Genomic DNA, 16,666 nt, shown 5'->3' on the forward strand with positions numbered 1-16,666 from the left:
GTACACTCATCATAGGAATTTAAGTATTATTTATTTAGTTCAAAATCTATTTTTTCAAGGTAAAAAAAGCCGCACTATTAATTTATATGCCAATTATATAATTATTTTTAAAAACCCCAGAGATAAACTACAGGTCACCGTCTTGGCTCGTCAAATGTACCCTAACCAGACCAAGTTCTTTTTGGAGGCATTTGAGGATGCCACCAAAAAACCCTACGGGTACTTGATTGCGGAATTAAATGCACAAACCCCAGAAGACTTTCGCCTAAGAACAGGTTTGTGCCCGCACGATTGGCCGGCAGTCTATGTGCTAAAGAAAAGGAAATAAATAAGAATGTCTGTTCGGATTAAAAGAAATCTGCCGCTTTTGCAAATGTTATTTGAGAGGAGCCCGCGCCATAGGAAAGCTGTGCTGGCAGGGGCCCCCTCGGATTTGATCGAGACCCTGTGTGAAATAGCTTTTAACATCTTACGCGGTAATATACCCCTAACCCCTTCTCAACATTCTAAACTCAAAAAACAAAAAGCGGTTATCAAGATCATCGCTAATAAGAAGTATTCTATTAAAAGAAAAAGAAAGAAGATTAATCAAACCGGGGGTTTTATAGGACCGCTGTTGAGCATAGCCGTGCCTTTCCTAACCAGTCTTCTAGCTTCCAGAGTGGGTTAATAATGGAATATGCTCAGAAAATGTTTTTGATCCCTCAGGAGCAGCTTGAGAAACTGAGAAAAAATGTTGTCGGGCCAGAGCCCATTAGACAAACGGCCGAAAACAACCTGGACTCTGAAATGAAAGCTATACAGGCCAGGGCCGATTTAAATCAGTATTCCAAAGCCCAGTTGTATACCAACACGTTACAGCGCTACCTCCGTCTGGTTAGACAGGGTGAAAAAGATCAAAACATTTTAACTTTAACCATGGCCTCTCAAGAAAATGGTTCTGGGGCTGATGCGGGGGGAACGGTTGATAAAGATGTTGCGGTGACCGAACCTGTAGAGAGTTCAGAGGGAGATGTTGTAACGTATGTTTTGAGAAACATGCCGGCCAGAAGCAAAAGACATGCACAATATATCCTGCACAAAATGGTTCAGAAACTGCGGGTAACGGCTTGGAATGAACAGGGTGAATTTGTTTTTAAAGGACTACTGATCAAAGGTTCACACATGTTCGATTTGTTGAAGAGTGTCACTAGCACTAATAAGGTACCCGATAGTCGCCGACCTGTAGGCTGGAATGCTTTCCTACAGGCGATGGCCTGTCTGAACATGCCCCAATCAACAGTTCCTAACCAGGAAACGCGACAAAAAATCCGTCTGTGTAAAGAGGTGGAGCCTGATCTGACTCCGATATCTCATTACTCTGACCATGCTGAGCGACCATCCTCAGGATCTATCCATTGTTGGGAAGCTTATTAATCTCATGTTTTTATTTGTCTCCCCTGTAAATAATGACCCGACAAACAATTTTTTATTTTTATTTTTTATTTTTCAAATGTTGTACATTTATTTATACCATAACCCCTGCTTTGTATAAGAATTGTGTTGAATAAAAACAAAACTAATGATTCAAAGGCTGTTTTCATTATTTTTTCACCTTAACACGCATGACATCTTTTAAAATCCTCACAAGAACACCCCATCTGTATACACGGCTGGCTAGGGTCGTAAGTCATTGTGTTATAAGGGGGGGTCCACAGTGTCCTGACAAACTCTGCCACTTTTTTATCATTTTGGCCTAAATCCTCACTGTACAAGGCCATAATATCGGGGTATGACCTTCCTTTAGATCTATGATATAAGAAAAACACACAGTGTTGACCACAAGTGAAGGTCTGAAGACTTTGTACTTGACGACCGCTGTAAATGGTTTCTTGACAGTTGTTGAGCAGAAAGTTATTGATCTTCCGAGGGAAAGGTCTGAAATCCGGGGGGTTTGCATAGGAATCAAAAAATTCACCACGGTGGTCCTCCCTTAGATAAATAGCCAGCCAATGTTCTCCGGGCATATTTTTAGGGTGTGTGTTGATTATGTACATTGCAGGTAAATTCTTGATCTTAAATTTAGGCAGCTGATCGCAGGTGTAGACTCCTTGAAACAGTTTCCGTGAGCTGGCCAGGGCATTCATGATGTGGTTGAGCTCTCTGGTGTTCATTTTAATAATAATCATACATAACGTTTCTCCTCTGATTCACCTCAATAATGTTGTCAAACACTGCATACACGACCATATTTACAGTGCGTGGTAGAGGCTGCTTGAAACGCATCTCCAAATGCATATTGCCCGTCTTCATCAGTGAAAAATGTTGTCCACACTCTTCGTCAGGGGTCAGGTTGAAACCGTACAGGGTGTAACCGCTGCAGTATTCCCGGCGATCGATCAGCCGGGAGTTTGATCCTTGAGATGGCGACCCGTAGCCAGTACTAGACTGTCATATTCACGAACCACATTGCCGTTTTCAAAGTCAGGTTGAAAAGGTCTGGATGGAACCTGCACACCATCGACGTACAACGCTATAAATTCCGCGTTATAATGTTTAAAGTTAAAGGGGTTCTTGTTGTAAACCCCGGTAAATGCATCATTATCCACGAGACCTATAATAACCTGTTTTGGGAGCTGTCCTAGAAACAGATTTTCCTGGTTCATCACCCGTGTCCCTGCGGGGATACTGTGGACTTTCATATAGACTCTTTCGATCGGGTACTTGGCGTTTGCCGTCATTAACGCCTGCGCGTGTCCTAGTTTAACCGCCGGGGAGACGGACACTTTTTTCACAAACAGCGAGGCCGATAATATGGTCAGTTTATATTTTTCAGTATCAGGGGTCATCAGACAAAAAGCACTTTTACTACGGATCATTTTAATTTTAATGTCTACCCCGTTGAGCATGAGTTTTTCTTGGAAAAATATGTCTGCATGGATATGCCCCATTAGCTCAAAGGTCCTCCCTTCTGTTGAAAAGGCCGTTCTTTTTTGCAAACCCTTATTGAGTCCCTCTGGATCCTTGTCGTCCATAGCTTCCGGGATGTCTTTGAAGAAAAGGCCGGGGTTGAACTGTTTGCTTAGGGTCTCCTCACTATAATTAAGTATACACTCCATCATGGCTCTATAGGGGTAAGTATTGCTGCTTTGACTAATGAGCCGATCTCCCAGGGTCACATCCACCTGTGAAAACATGGTGGCCACCGGGTAATTGATGACCCCAGCGTTGGTCGTCTTCTCGATTGCATCGCCATCCTCATCAGTCACTTTACAGTTCATTAAAATAAATGTGTTATTCAAATCAATATAATCCTCGCCATTGCCAGCTATAAAAAACTCCAGAGGGGCCGTGTCTGAAATTGCAGAAAGAGGGGGAATCTCTACATATATGATCTTATCTATACTCGTTTGAGTGTATGGAACTGTAAACAGATCCAGTTCTGATTTGACGCATTCTTCCGATAGACTGTGGACAAAAGACATGTTTAAAAGATGTATCCTGAGGCTCTATTTTTCTTTCTTTGAGACTTTCTTTTTGCAGGTTTTTTCTTGTGCTGCTTCCTTCTCCGAGTGTTTCCACGATATGTTGGAGAATGAGAGATTCTTCGTTTTTTGTTAGCCACGGATCTTTGTCGCCCCCTGGTGGACACATGCTGTTTCTTCTTTTACCCCCCTCCTCGCCATTACCATGAGACCCGAACCCTCCTGATGCTCATGGCTAGCTGCCCGGTTCATAACATTGGTGAACACGTCACTAATAATATTTTTAGCCGCTGATTTCAAGTGGGGTCTGGCTATAGCAAAGCCTCTCTTAAGCAGGGGTATGGCCATTCTAAAGAGACCACGAAAGAGTCCTCCTAGACCGGCGCCATACATTGTGGGGGCTCCTACAATACCGGGCAAGCCGTTCCATCTTGCATCTTGTAATAATCCACATAGGCGCTAGGATCTACATAACCCCTCGAGGTAGCCATTTTAATAATGTACAAACTGTTTCAGGGGTCGAAAATGTAGTTTGACATTAACTTTACCGAAGCGGAAGGGTACGTTGATATTCTGATCCGATTTTACTTCGATCGTGATGTTGTCAAAGTGGATCTTTGAGACTGGTACGTAGTGTGGTTTGTCATAAGTAATTGTGACCATGTCATTGCTTTTACCTTTATTAAGTACATTTCTCAAAAGGGGGACATAACTATCCCCGACCCTCTGGTGGGTTATGATATCCGTATACACATAAAGAGTGTAAAAGCCGCCCCACCACTTCTGAGAACCTGCTCTCTGTGTCAGAATAGAACCCAAATATACGCCCCAGTTGGCCGCTGGTTTGAATGCTAATACCTGGTTTTGACACCTTGTACACTCTGTTTTTAATAGGGTTGTAATATAGCTTGATGTTGGGGGTGCCTTCTGAGAACTGTTTATGCATCTCATCTAATATTTTATCCACATTGTCATAATAACCTCCTTGTATCGTGAATGTCCATTGACTCTTTTTAACATCATCAAAAATGGCGAAGGTGGCATCCTTATCTTGTAAAACAGCCCAAGTGTAAGGATACTGTATTTCCGCCAACCCCACTTCCCACGACCCCCTTAGATCTATAGATTTTCCAAATTGTACCGTGTAACTGGATATTTCATTTTTAGGATATATATCGAGAGAGGCATTACTGGGTAGAGTCACGTAGAAGCCTCCTGATTCCATCTTGAGAATCGAAAGTAATGCCCCCAACACACCCGCGGGCATGTTGTTATAAGGATTGAATATCGCAAACCTGTTGTTCCGGGACCCAACTATTGAACTTTTCAGGCCATCCAAGCCATTTCATCAACACATATTTTTTCCGGTTCTGGGTTTTTTCAGCTAATATCTTTTCAACTCTGTATACACTGTCTTTACCCACAATAATTTTTTGTAACTCGGCTTCGTAAAACGTTCCTTCTATATCCTCCCTGTCATAGTCTTTTAACCGGTACACGGGGGGGTCTCTAGCCAACTGTTCGGTAACTGTAAAATATTCGTCAGAAAATGTTTGTTCATAACCTTTGGCAAAAGTACTCCTTAGCTTTGAAACGCGAACCACATCACCGATGTTGAACTAATAAGTAGTTTTTCCCTTCTTAATAAATGGTCGGTATAATTTTTTATAGACCTTAAAAGAATTACTTTGATCAACATCTAAAGGCTTCATTTTAATACTGGTGTGATACCCTTGGTTGTAAGCATCGATAAAATCCTGAACTTTATCAAAATACTTGAACGTGTTGACCGCTGTAAAATATCTCCACATTTTGGTCTTTATGGTGCGGTTAAACCTCTCCACTACCGATGCCCTAAGCTCATTACCGGTGGTGAAATGATGTATTTTGTGTCTCTTCAGTAGATTCTGAAATTCTCTGTTGAGAAACTCTTTTCCTTTATCAGTCTGCAGTTTTTTAGGACATCGACCCTGGGACAATATATCCTCAAAGGCCCTTGTCACCGCCCGACCTGTTTTATTATGTAGAATGCGAGCCCAGGCATATTTTGATAACACATCGATACACATCAACATCAATTTGTGACCATTGTTATGTTTTGATAAATTTGACATATCGACTAGATCCATTTGCCATTGTGAATCTATGTCAGTTGCATATACGCGGTTTCTTTTAAAGTTAATCCTGAGAGGTTTATGTAAGGTATAGGCGTCTTGTTCCCGTAACCATTCTGAAACAACCACATCATTAACCTTCACTCCGGCCTCAGCGAGTCCTCTTTGAAAACCCTTCTTACCCGCCAAACCCCCAATCTTGGCTGGGTTGTAGTATAGTTCCTGCATTTGGGGAGCTTGCCGAGTCATTCTGTCAAATAACCACACAGACCCACACTATGCGCAAAGTTTTTATACAAGGTTTTTTATTCAACTTCAGGAGAGCAGATACCACTTTTTAGACATTTGAGAAAAGTATAACATACACAACAATTTTTTCTACGGTCCAGACAAAAATAAATCAGATGATTGGTTACTTGATCTATATCAACAAATATACCTGTTTCTTTATCTTGTAGGCACACACCTCAGTTACATATGTAAATAAAACAACAATATGACCTATTTTAAAAGTAAACAGAGGTGTATTAAACATGCTCAGTAAAAGGTCATACAGATGTTGATGAAATGGCCTAATATCATTCTTGGCCCCCTTGAGCCCTTCATCCCAGTGTTCGTATCCCCCGGTCTTTGTTACAGCAGCCATTCACTTTTCCAGGTTTGAAAGTTGATCCTCATCGATGGTTAAATCTGTAGAGAAAAGGCTCGCGTTGGCTACTTTTCTGTCAAGCACATGGTGTAATAGCGCTCTCAGGTTAGCTGCTGAGTGTTGATGACAGAACCAGTTGCAGAAGCAGTCCAGAACATTCCCCATGTTCAAAGTCCCTTAGTTCAGGTCAGAGTCTGAATCAGTGGCGTAGATGTCGAATTCTTCGTCGCTGCCCCCAGCTTTAACTTCTTTACGGAAGAAATAAGCTTTTAGCTTGCCAGCGGTTTTTCTACTCGGCTCATCCAGGTCATTGAGCAGCTGCCCAAGTTTCTCTATTATAAACGGCTCCTTTTTCAGCTCCAGCAAAATCTCATCTATGATTTTCTGGACTTGTCCCACAGTGACATGTATGTGGGAGTAAGAGAGCGCCTTGATTAGTGCCGGTTTCAGCCACGGTTTGTTCAGTCTTCTGTAAAACACGTTGAAATAGAACAGGAAATAGTAACGGTCTGGTTCAAACAAACAACTGTGTCTCAACTGACTGGGGTGATTCACTTCACACCCCCGACAGACTTCTTTCAGAGCTCGGTCGATGAGAGCACTCAGAATATACACCAGGGTGCTTTTAACCACTCTGCTTACTTGGTCACATACCCCGGGCAAAAATCCTGCGTCTTCATCACGCCCCCGGGACAGTCCGATGCTCATTGGGTCGCCTGGTGGTTTGTGGGGTGTTTCTCCATCCATTGGACTGACCCCCTCCTGAGACGCACAGACGGTAGACAGTTCGGCAAAATCGAGGCCCTCCATGAGCTCCAGAGGCTGGGGATCCCCGAGACTCATTTGGACATCCATCGCACCGCATGTTGTTTCGTCCTGAGGGACCGGGGTCTGAGGTCTTTGAGAGTAACCACAGTCAAAGGGTTCCAGAGTGTATACAAAATCTGGGGAATAGAACCAGGGGTGATCCCGGGTTTGAAGAGGCCTGTAGAGCCTGTCGACGTCCGCAGCTTTCGGGTAAGACATTCTCTTTAATTTTAAACCATGAATGAATTGTTGCACCTTTTATCCTATCTCTTCACTACGTCACGACACACCGCCCTCTTAGAAGAGAGTAGCCCCTGAGCCGTCAGACCCCCCTCCAAAACCCCACACGTCGTCTGTCGTAGTTCTGCAAGCTTTCCCATTCACACCTTTCAAAACCCTGAGTCGGAGACTCCATTTCGCATTCTCTTGGACCCTCTTGCAAGCCTTCTAGAGTCTTATCCACAAGCCCCAGATCTCTCCAGGCCATCACCTTCAACCAGTCCTCATAAGAGTATTCAATTACCGTCTCAAAAGGTTCCAACGTACCCTCCTTCTCTCCCAAAGCAAGAAGCTCCACTCCAACATAGCTGGGATCCCTTTTAAAGCGGTAACCCCGTCGAGCCCCCCAGAACAACACCCAGGAGCGTTCAATCTTCAAATTGGTGAGTACAGGAACCCTTGCCCGGGATTGTTTCTTGCGGGGTTTCATGTTGATGTCGCTGGACATGTTGAAGAAGCGGGATGTTTCAGAAGCTGAGAATTAAAGAGGTATTGCCTAAAAGAAGCGCGGGTTCTTAAATAGAGAGGAGAGTTTCGGGGCGTTGCCTTCAGAGGGGTGGGGGTATTTATGGGTGGCCTTGTTGTTCAGGGTTTTATGGGTGCACACTTTCTGACGGATATGACGTAGGAATAATTAAGGAAATAACTCTACCTAAAATCACGCCCCCCAATTATGACGTAGGAATATTAATAAGCTTAGGGCATACGTCATAACAAAATAGGCCGCGCCCAAAAAACCCTACTATCTACTCTTATGTAGTTGAAGGCGCAGTATAGCTCTCATAGTCTGGTGGAGACGGAAGACCACCAGCCGTTTGAACAAGCCATTCAGCATCACCTTGTTGGGTTAAGTGCAGGCACTGTCAGAGCGCAGGGCGTCCTGCCTTTGAAAGAGTTTCCGAAGTGTCCTGATGTGCCCTTTAGCAATGCAAAATAGGTCAGTGAAAATAGAAACCTTTATCTCACAGGCTGGCCCACGGGAAACGCCTGTGCGCGTTTTATCAGCCTGCTTCGATGGGAGGCATTCGAAACGCTAGGACGGGTCGTTTTCCGTAGTGTAGTGGCTATCACGTTTGCCTCACACGCGAAAGGTCCCCGGTTCGAAACCGGGTGGAAACAACCCGCGGTGCACGCGTGCCAGTGCCATGTTACCCGTCGCCATCTCTCTGCCCCAAGGCCGGCCGTCGTTTTCTCTTCCTCGGAGTGGCAAGAAATCCTGACCTTGAGAACAAACGATCGCAGAAGGGTAGCTTTGCGAGGCGCTGGAACTCACACTTTTAAAATCGATACATGTTGTAGCTGTTACAATACGACCGTAGCAGGATCAGCGACATTGCTGTTACTCTTATGTAGTCGAAGGCGCAGTATAGCTCTGATAGTCTGGTGGTGACGGAGGACCTCCAGCCGTTTGAACAAGCCATTCAGCATCACCTTGTTGGGCTAAGTGCAGGCACTGTCAGAGCGCAGGGCGACCTGCCTTTGATAGAGTTTCCTAAGTGTCCCGAAATCGGTGCACTCAGAGCGTCCGTCCGTCGACAGGTTGAAATTGTAAACGCTGGTGTAGCCACTTTTAATTGAAATATGATGATGATGATGATGATGTTGTTGTTCTTGTTCTTGTTGTTGTTGTTGTTCTTGTTTTTCTTGTTGTCGTCGTGGTCGCCGTCATTATTATTGTTAAAGTAAAGCAGTAGTTAGATTTGTTGCTACCGTAAGGTGTAGAAGGCACAATAGCTTTGTGATTGTCTGATGGTGGCACAAGACGAGCAGCAGCTGTTTGAACAAGCCATTGAACATCACCTTGTTGGGGTAAGTGTAAGTCTTGTCATAGCTCAGGGCGTTCTTCCTTTGAAAGAGTTTCCAAAGTGTCCTGATGTGCCCTTGAGCAATGCAAAATAGGTCAGTGAAAATAGAAACCTTTATCTCACAGGCTGGCCCACGGGAAACCCCTGTGCGCGTTTTACCAGCCGGCTTCGATGGGAGCCATTTGAAACAGCAGGACGGGTCGGTTTCCGTAGTGTAGTGGCTATCACGTTCGCCTCACACGCGAAAGGTCCCTGGTTCGAAACCGGGCGGAAGCAACCCGCGGTGCATGCGTGCCAGTGCCGTGTTACCCGTCGCCATCTCTCTGCCCCAAGGCCGGCCGTCGTTTTCTCTTCCTCGGAGTGGCAAGAAATCCTGACCTTGAGAACAAACGATCGCAGAAGGGTAGCTTTGCGAGGCACTGGAACTGACACTTTTAAAATCGATACATGTTGTTGCGTTACAATACGACCGTAGCAGGATCGGCGACATTGCTGTTACTCTTATGTAGTTGAAGGCGCAGTATAGCTCTGATAGTCTGGTGGTGACGGAAGACCACCAGCCGTTTGAACAAGCCATTCAGCATCACCTTGTAGGGCTAAACGCAGGCACTGTCAGAGCGCAGGTCGTCCTGCCTTTGAAAGAGTTTCCGAAGTGTCCCGAAATCGGTGCACTCAGAGCGTTCGTCCATCGACAGGTTGAAATTGTAAACGCTGGTGTAGCCACTTTTAATTAAAATCTGATGATGATGATGTTGTTGTTGTTATTCTTGTTGTCGTCGTAGTCGCCGTCATTATTAATGTTAAAGTAAAGCAGTAGTTAGATTTGTTGCTACCGTAAGGTGTAGAAGGCACAATAGCTCTGATAGTCTGGTGGTGAAGGAAGACCACCAGACGTTTGAACAAGCCATTCAGCATCACCTTGTTGGGTTAAGTGCAGGCACTGTCAGAGCGCAGGGCGTCCTGCCTTTAAAAGAGTTTCCGAAGTGTCCTGATGTGCCCTTTAGCAATGCCAAACAGGTCAGTGAAAATGGCATCCTTTCGCCGCACTTCAGACGCCATCTCACAGCCTAGCCGACCTGAAACACCTGAGCCCGTTTTACCAGCAGGCTTTAACGGTAACCATTTGAAGCAAGAGGCAGCGGTGTCAGTTTCCGTAGTGTAGCGGTTATCACGTTCGCCTAACGCGCGAAAGGTCCCCGGTTCGAAACCGGGCGGAAACAGCCTACTTTGGGCTGGCCCTTTTCGTCATTCTTGCCCTCGTGGTTCCCCGGAGGCGGTGGGTGTCTTTTCTTCATTGGAGTGCCCGCAATCGATGCACTCAGAGCGTCCGTCCGTCGACAGGTTGAAATTGTAAACGCTGGTGTAGCCACTTTTAATTAAAATCTGATGATGATGATGATGATGATGTTGTTGTTGTTGTTCTTGTTGTTGTTGTTCTTGTTGTCATCGTGGTCGCCGTCATTATTATTGTTAAAGTAAAGCAGTAGTTAGATTTGTTGCTACCGTAAGGTGTAGAAGACAACAGTTGGTATGGCGTGTGATATCAAAACATTCAGAATACTTTTAACCTATATAATTTATAAGCTTTGTAAAATAAACCCAAATATATCTTTTGCGGGGATAAACGCTGTTCTGAGTAGTTTGTGACTTGTTTAATACCAAACATAGCATCGCTATTAAAAAAAAAAAAAATCACTGTAAAAGCGCTAGTTATTTTTGATCTTTATAGTTATTTTCTAGGCTCAGGTTGTTTTTTAGTGCTTATAAAGGCCTGAAATATTCTTAGTGGTTGTTGACTATAGGTCTTGATGTTTAAAAATGTTTTTTTGAGAGACCAAAAGGTTCTAATAAAAGTTTAGAGTAGAGAGGAGAGAGATCGTCTCCATCTTGGTTTCTATTTGAAATTTGATGCAGTGTCATTTTATTGGTTGGTTTTGATATGTTAATTGGTAACAGGGCGGCACAAAGGCCAGACCAGAACAATGCCTTACAAACAGATCCGGCATGTGGCCATCAGTATAAGTATGAAGGTCTGGTCTTCAGCTCGACAGACTCATACTGACCTTTCGATTTAAGACTAAAGATCAACAATGTCCGGAAACAACATCAGCGATTCGATTTAAACGAGTTTTTAGGCAAGTCTTCAGATTCTTTTCATTGACTCAGAGCGTGTTGTGTGCATGTATTGTAAATAAGGCTATAACATCTGTTTTAAGTTCTGTAAAATAATTTTTCAGCCAGTCAACAGGAGTTAATTCCCAACGCTGAGGAGATCATCTGGAACAACGACGGTAAGATTTTTGTGTTTGCGCTCATGGGTTCTTATGCATGGGTGTGTGTGGTTTGAAGCGGCTCATTAGAGTTATGAAAACGTTTTAATATATATTAATGCCGGTCTCTTTAATTACACAGAAACTATCGAAAGGCCTGTGATTAATGTCTCCAAGGATCGACCAAGAGAAGTGGTTGTCCCTAGACAGGCTGTCTGCCGACCGGGTAAGAACTAAACCCCTGTTTGTTTGTATAACGTTTCTGTAAGATGTTTGAGTCCAGTTTTGTTAATTTTAAAAAATTATCCTGTCTAACAGTATTAAGAAACGTGGTTTGAGACAACGAAAGGCCTTCCACATCGAGGGCTTGTTTCGTTTTACCTTCGAGAACCGTAACCTTTCAAGAATCTGAAAGGCCGTCAGCCCCGGTATCTGATAGCTGTGAGTAAATATCTGCAGCCTGTAAGAGGTTAAAGCTTTTTATAAAGCGGTGTGGTTAAAGGTTAAACATGTCTCTTACCTTCACAGCGGTGCAAAAAGCTAAACCAGCCGAAAAACATAAGAAACGATTATTCTGTGGAGGTAAGTAAGATCTTTCAAACTTTAATGTTTTTAAAAGGGCTTTGTTTGCCCGTTGAGGGCTAATATTTAAGCGATGGGTGACCGTTTCCTGTAGGGCGGGGGGTTCTGGGAAAGATCTTTAGAAGTCCGGACAGGTCTAGGCTTGTTTCTGGGGAACGTGTTTAGAAATGACCGATTGCCGTACCGTCTGGTTAGGAAGTAAAGCCGTCCGAAAGGGTTTAGTAAGTTGTTTGGCTTATCTCCCGCTATTATACTTCTGTTTTAAAGTGGTTGTAGGAAAAGGCTTGAAGGTGTTCATTGTATTTAATATTTAAACAGATCGTGAAAACGTTTGTGAAACAGGAAGTCCCGGGATCAGGAAGCGTTTACACTTGGAAGGTTCGTTTAAAAATGAAATGTTGTTGTGTGTGTGTGTGTTTTATTAACAATATTACAGTTTTTAAAGAAACATTTAAGAAACAGTTTATTTACAGCGGCTTCTCTGTTTTAAATTTATTATCAAGTCCTAATAAATATATTGTCTGTAAATAATAAGGCGTTGTAGTGAATGTCTAAGGCTATTTTCAAAGGTCTAAAAAAGCTAAAGGTTTTGAATGTCCTGGACATGTTGTTTTAAGTTTGATTTCTGTCGCCGTTTAAAGATGTAAATGTAATGTATATTTTTATTCTTCCCAAGACTCTTGGGATAGTCATTCTGTGAATGAGCTATTGAGGACAATTACCCCGTCTAAGTGGGATCAAACATCTTTCCCGGTGAGATCACCGAGAGGATCCCCCACGATGGTCTTGGAGACCCCCCAACATCTACTCAGGCCACAGCCTTCTGGGGGTAATTCAACACCCCAGATTCAGCCCGCCGCATTGTCGGGCGGAACAAATACAGGCATCCAACAACCTCAGGGGTCGCCGTCAGTCAGGGCTGACACACCACCCAACGACGGCCTAGTTTCAACATCGTCCCCCCAGACCCGTTTCTTGGCTACCGAAACGCGAAACAGTAACCCCGCGCTTGGCCAGGGTGTCACCGCAAAGGCCTTCTTGGTCTCTGTCCATGAGTATACACTCACTCCCTGCCTCCTTCGACCGAGATTTACCGGAGCGACCATCCTTTGAAGCTGAGCCAGGCCACCAGCCCCCGGAGCTACTTCCTGAAGGTCGGCATGAGTTGCTACATACTTTGTTACAAAATCAAAGACTTGTGTTACTGGGGCAAAACCTGGTGATAGAGAGCCAAAACACCCTTATTAATACCCTTACTAACGAATTGTACCGTATTTAATGTTTTAATAGACACAAAACGCCTTACTATTGTGGGTTGTTGGAAAAATAAAAAATAAATTAAAAAATGTCCTGACTTGGTAAAAGAACTCACAAACTAAAGGATTATGAACAAGCTAGGGCCCCAAAAAGACCTTCCCGAGAGAACATCCCCGGCCCTGTTGTGAACTCCTCTGATGTCCCAATGAACCTGGAACTATTACAAATGATAAATGATTTAAATAACCCCCAATTACCACCGATAGAATGTGAATTAACAGACTTACCTGTGAACCCCGACCTGTTACAGATGGTCAATGATCTAAATAACCACCTCCCACCGGTAGCGCTTATAGAGGTTCACCCCCTAGTTCACCCCGATTTGTTTGAAATGGTGGAGTCTTTGGAGGAGCTACCCCGACCAAATTCTGCCCCTATTATAAATGATTTGAAACAATTAGAACACAGGATGGCGGCAGAAGCAGCCATCACTATAAAGGAGGGTCTTGACATTAACCGGTTGGATATCTTTGAAGGACTTTTACAGGCTTTAAATGAGCCTCCTCAAAAAGGGGGTTTTGTAGATGTCAGCAGTGGGGGTGTTCGGAATGTGGAGGGTTCTGAGACTGATAAGGCTGTGGAGGACATGCTCTGTGAGAATGTAGGGGGTGAAGGCTTTGTTCAAAATGATGATGTGTCCAAGAGTACCAGTGATCCCGTGATTATAGATAGACCGGCCTATAACAATTTTGAAATGATTCAGTGTTTTAATTTTGCAGAACTTTTAAATTGTGACAATTATGCAGAAATATTTGTCAACATACACGAGGCCTTGCAGAAAATGCTTGAACAGGTTGCTGAAAGGGTCAGACCTCGAGATGTTGTACAGTTAGAACTCAGAGGGGATGATTTGTTTAGCAACCTATCTGTAATGCTGAGTGGAGATAATTTAGATGTCTGGCTAAAATCGAAGCGTTATTGCAAAGTAACGCAGCCATCTTAGCTGATGAAAGTCTGTCTCTGGTAATGAATGTGGTTCGTAACCCTGAGGGTGGGGCGCTTAGAAGACTGTCGAAATGCTTGAAGAACGACATAATTAGGACCAAGCTCAGGCAATTAGTGGTGAGTTCCAGTGGGGACAATAAGCTCTGTTTTGCTTACAGTTTAATAAAACTACTCACCCCCGACATGCCTGAACCCCAAGCTCTGCAAGAGGCTTTAACGCTTCATCAGAGGGCTGGCTTAAACTCTCAACAGAGGGTTGCCTTTTCAGACATCACCAAGTTGCAGGAACATAACTGTAAACCCCGCCAAGAGACAAATGTCCAAACTGATTTTAAACAGTCTGTGGGGTAAGTTTGGGGAAAGAAATTACCGTCTAAACACAACCTTGATTAAAACCCCTGAACAGTTTATAGAATTTATGTTTTCCAAACAACATGCAGTATCACACTTTCAATTCTTAAATGACCACGTGGCACAGGTCCAGTGGAGGGCCCCTAAAGATTTCCCCACCAAACAGGGGAACGTTAATGTTTTCATAGCGGTTTTTACCACGGCTTACGCCCGGCTTGAACTGTACAACTTAATGGATCAGTTGCAGGAACGCACACTCTATCATGATTCTGACTCTGTAATCTTTGTCACCAGGCCAGGGGATTGGGTCCCTCCCCTCGGGGACTACCTTGGGGAGTTAACGAGCGAACTAGATCCTCAGGACCACATAGTGGAGTTTGTTTCAGGGGGTCCTAAGACGCATACAGAACGGCTGCGGGTAAGACCTGTATGAAAGTTAAGGGTTTCACTCTGAACCATTGTAACAACAAGCTCATTAACATCAAGTCTCTGACGACCCTGGTAGAAAGTTTTGTAACCGAGAAAGACGCGCCTCCTCGTGAGATTATTACAGCCGGAAATCAGATCTATCGCAATAAAAAGGAGTACACGTTGGAAAATAGATCACTAAACAAACGGTTCAGGGTGGTGTACAATAAAGGAGTGTTGAAGACTGATTATACCACTCTGCCTTATGGATATTAGCGGTGGTTTTGATAACAGACTTCAACACCCTTTCTCCTGTATTATAGCTGGTCCCTCCAATTCGGGGAAGAGCTATCTTATAAGGAACATCATAGAAGATGTGGACGCAACCGTGTCCCAAGCTCTTGACAACATAGTGTGGTGTTACTCTTGCTGGCAACCTCTCTACGATGATTTGGCTTCGAAAAAAAATAATCTGAAATTTGTGCAAGGTCTCCCCGCCTCGTTGTAAGACGATGACTTGTTCCCGCCCGGTCAAACTAACCTAGTGATCCTTGATGACCTGATGGAGCAGGCCGGTGACAACAGTGAAGTGGAAAAAGCTTTCACAAAGTACACTCATCATAGGAATTTAAGTATTCTTTATTTAGTTCAAAATCTATTTTTTCAAGGTAAAAAAAGCCGCACTATTAATTTAAATGCCAATTATATAATTCTTTTTAAAAACCCCAGAGATAAACTACAGGTCACCGTCTTGGCTCGTCAAATGTACCCTAACCAGACCAAGTTCTTTTTGGAGGCATTTGAGGATGCCACCAAAAAACCCTACGGGTACTTGATTGCGGACTTAAAAGCACAAACCCCAGAAGACTTTCGCCTCAGAACAGGTTTGTGCCCGCCCGATTGGCCGGCAGTGTATGTGCTACAGAAAAGGAAATAAATAAGAATGTCTGTTCGGATTAAAAGAAATCTGCCACTTTTGCAAATGTTATTTGAGGGGAGCCTGCGCCATAGGAAAGCTGTGCTGGCAGGGGCCCCCTCGGATTTGATCGAGACCATGTGTGAAATAGCTTTTAACATCTTACACGGTAATATACCCCTAACCCCTTCTTAACATTCTAAACTCAAAAAACAAAAAGCGGTTATCAAGATCATCGCTAATAAGAAGTATTCTATTAAAAGAAAAAGAAAGAAGATTAATCAAACCAGGGGTTTTATAGGACCGCTGTTGAGCATAGCCGTGCCTTTCCTAACCAGTCTTCTAGCTTCCAGAGTGGGTTAATAATGGAATATGCTCAGAAAATGTTTTTGATCCCTCAGGAGCAGCTTGAGAAACTGAGAAAAAATGTTGTCGGGCAAGAGCCCATTAGACAAACGGCCGAAAACAACCTGGACTCTGAAATGAAAGCTATACAGGCCAGGGCCGATTTAAATCAGTATTCCAAAGCCCAGTTGTATACCAACACGTTACAGCGTTACCTCCGTCTGGTTAGACAGGGTGAAAAAGATCAAAACATTTTAACTTTAACCATGGCCTCTCAAGAAAATGGTTCTGGGGCTGATGCGGGGGGTACGGTTGATAAAGATGTTGCGGTGACCGAACCTGTTGAGAGTTCAGAGGGAGATGTTGTAACGGATGTTTTGAGAAACATGCCGGCCAGAAGCAGGAGACATGCAG

General features: G+C 43.8%; 2 non-coding genes across 2 annotated transcripts; both read left to right on the forward strand.

The window, feature by feature from the left end:
- Window positions 1-9,321: 9,321 nt before the first annotated feature.
- trnav-cac (transfer RNA valine (anticodon CAC)) lies at window positions 9,322-9,394 on the forward strand. The gene has a single exon. It is a non-coding gene; the product is annotated as a tRNA-Val (tRNA).
- An 871-nt stretch (window positions 9,395-10,265) lies between these two features.
- On the forward strand, window positions 10,266-10,338 carry trnav-aac (transfer RNA valine (anticodon AAC)). The gene has a single exon. It is a non-coding gene; the product is annotated as a tRNA-Val (tRNA).
- The last annotated feature ends 6,328 nt before the right edge of the window (window positions 10,339-16,666 follow it).

This window comes from Amia ocellicauda, unplaced genomic scaffold, assembly GCF_036373705.1.
Source record: "Amia ocellicauda isolate fAmiCal2 unplaced genomic scaffold, fAmiCal2.hap1 HAP1_SCAFFOLD_135, whole genome shotgun sequence".
NCBI classification, from domain to species: Eukaryota; Metazoa; Chordata; class Actinopteri; order Amiiformes; family Amiidae; genus Amia; species Amia ocellicauda.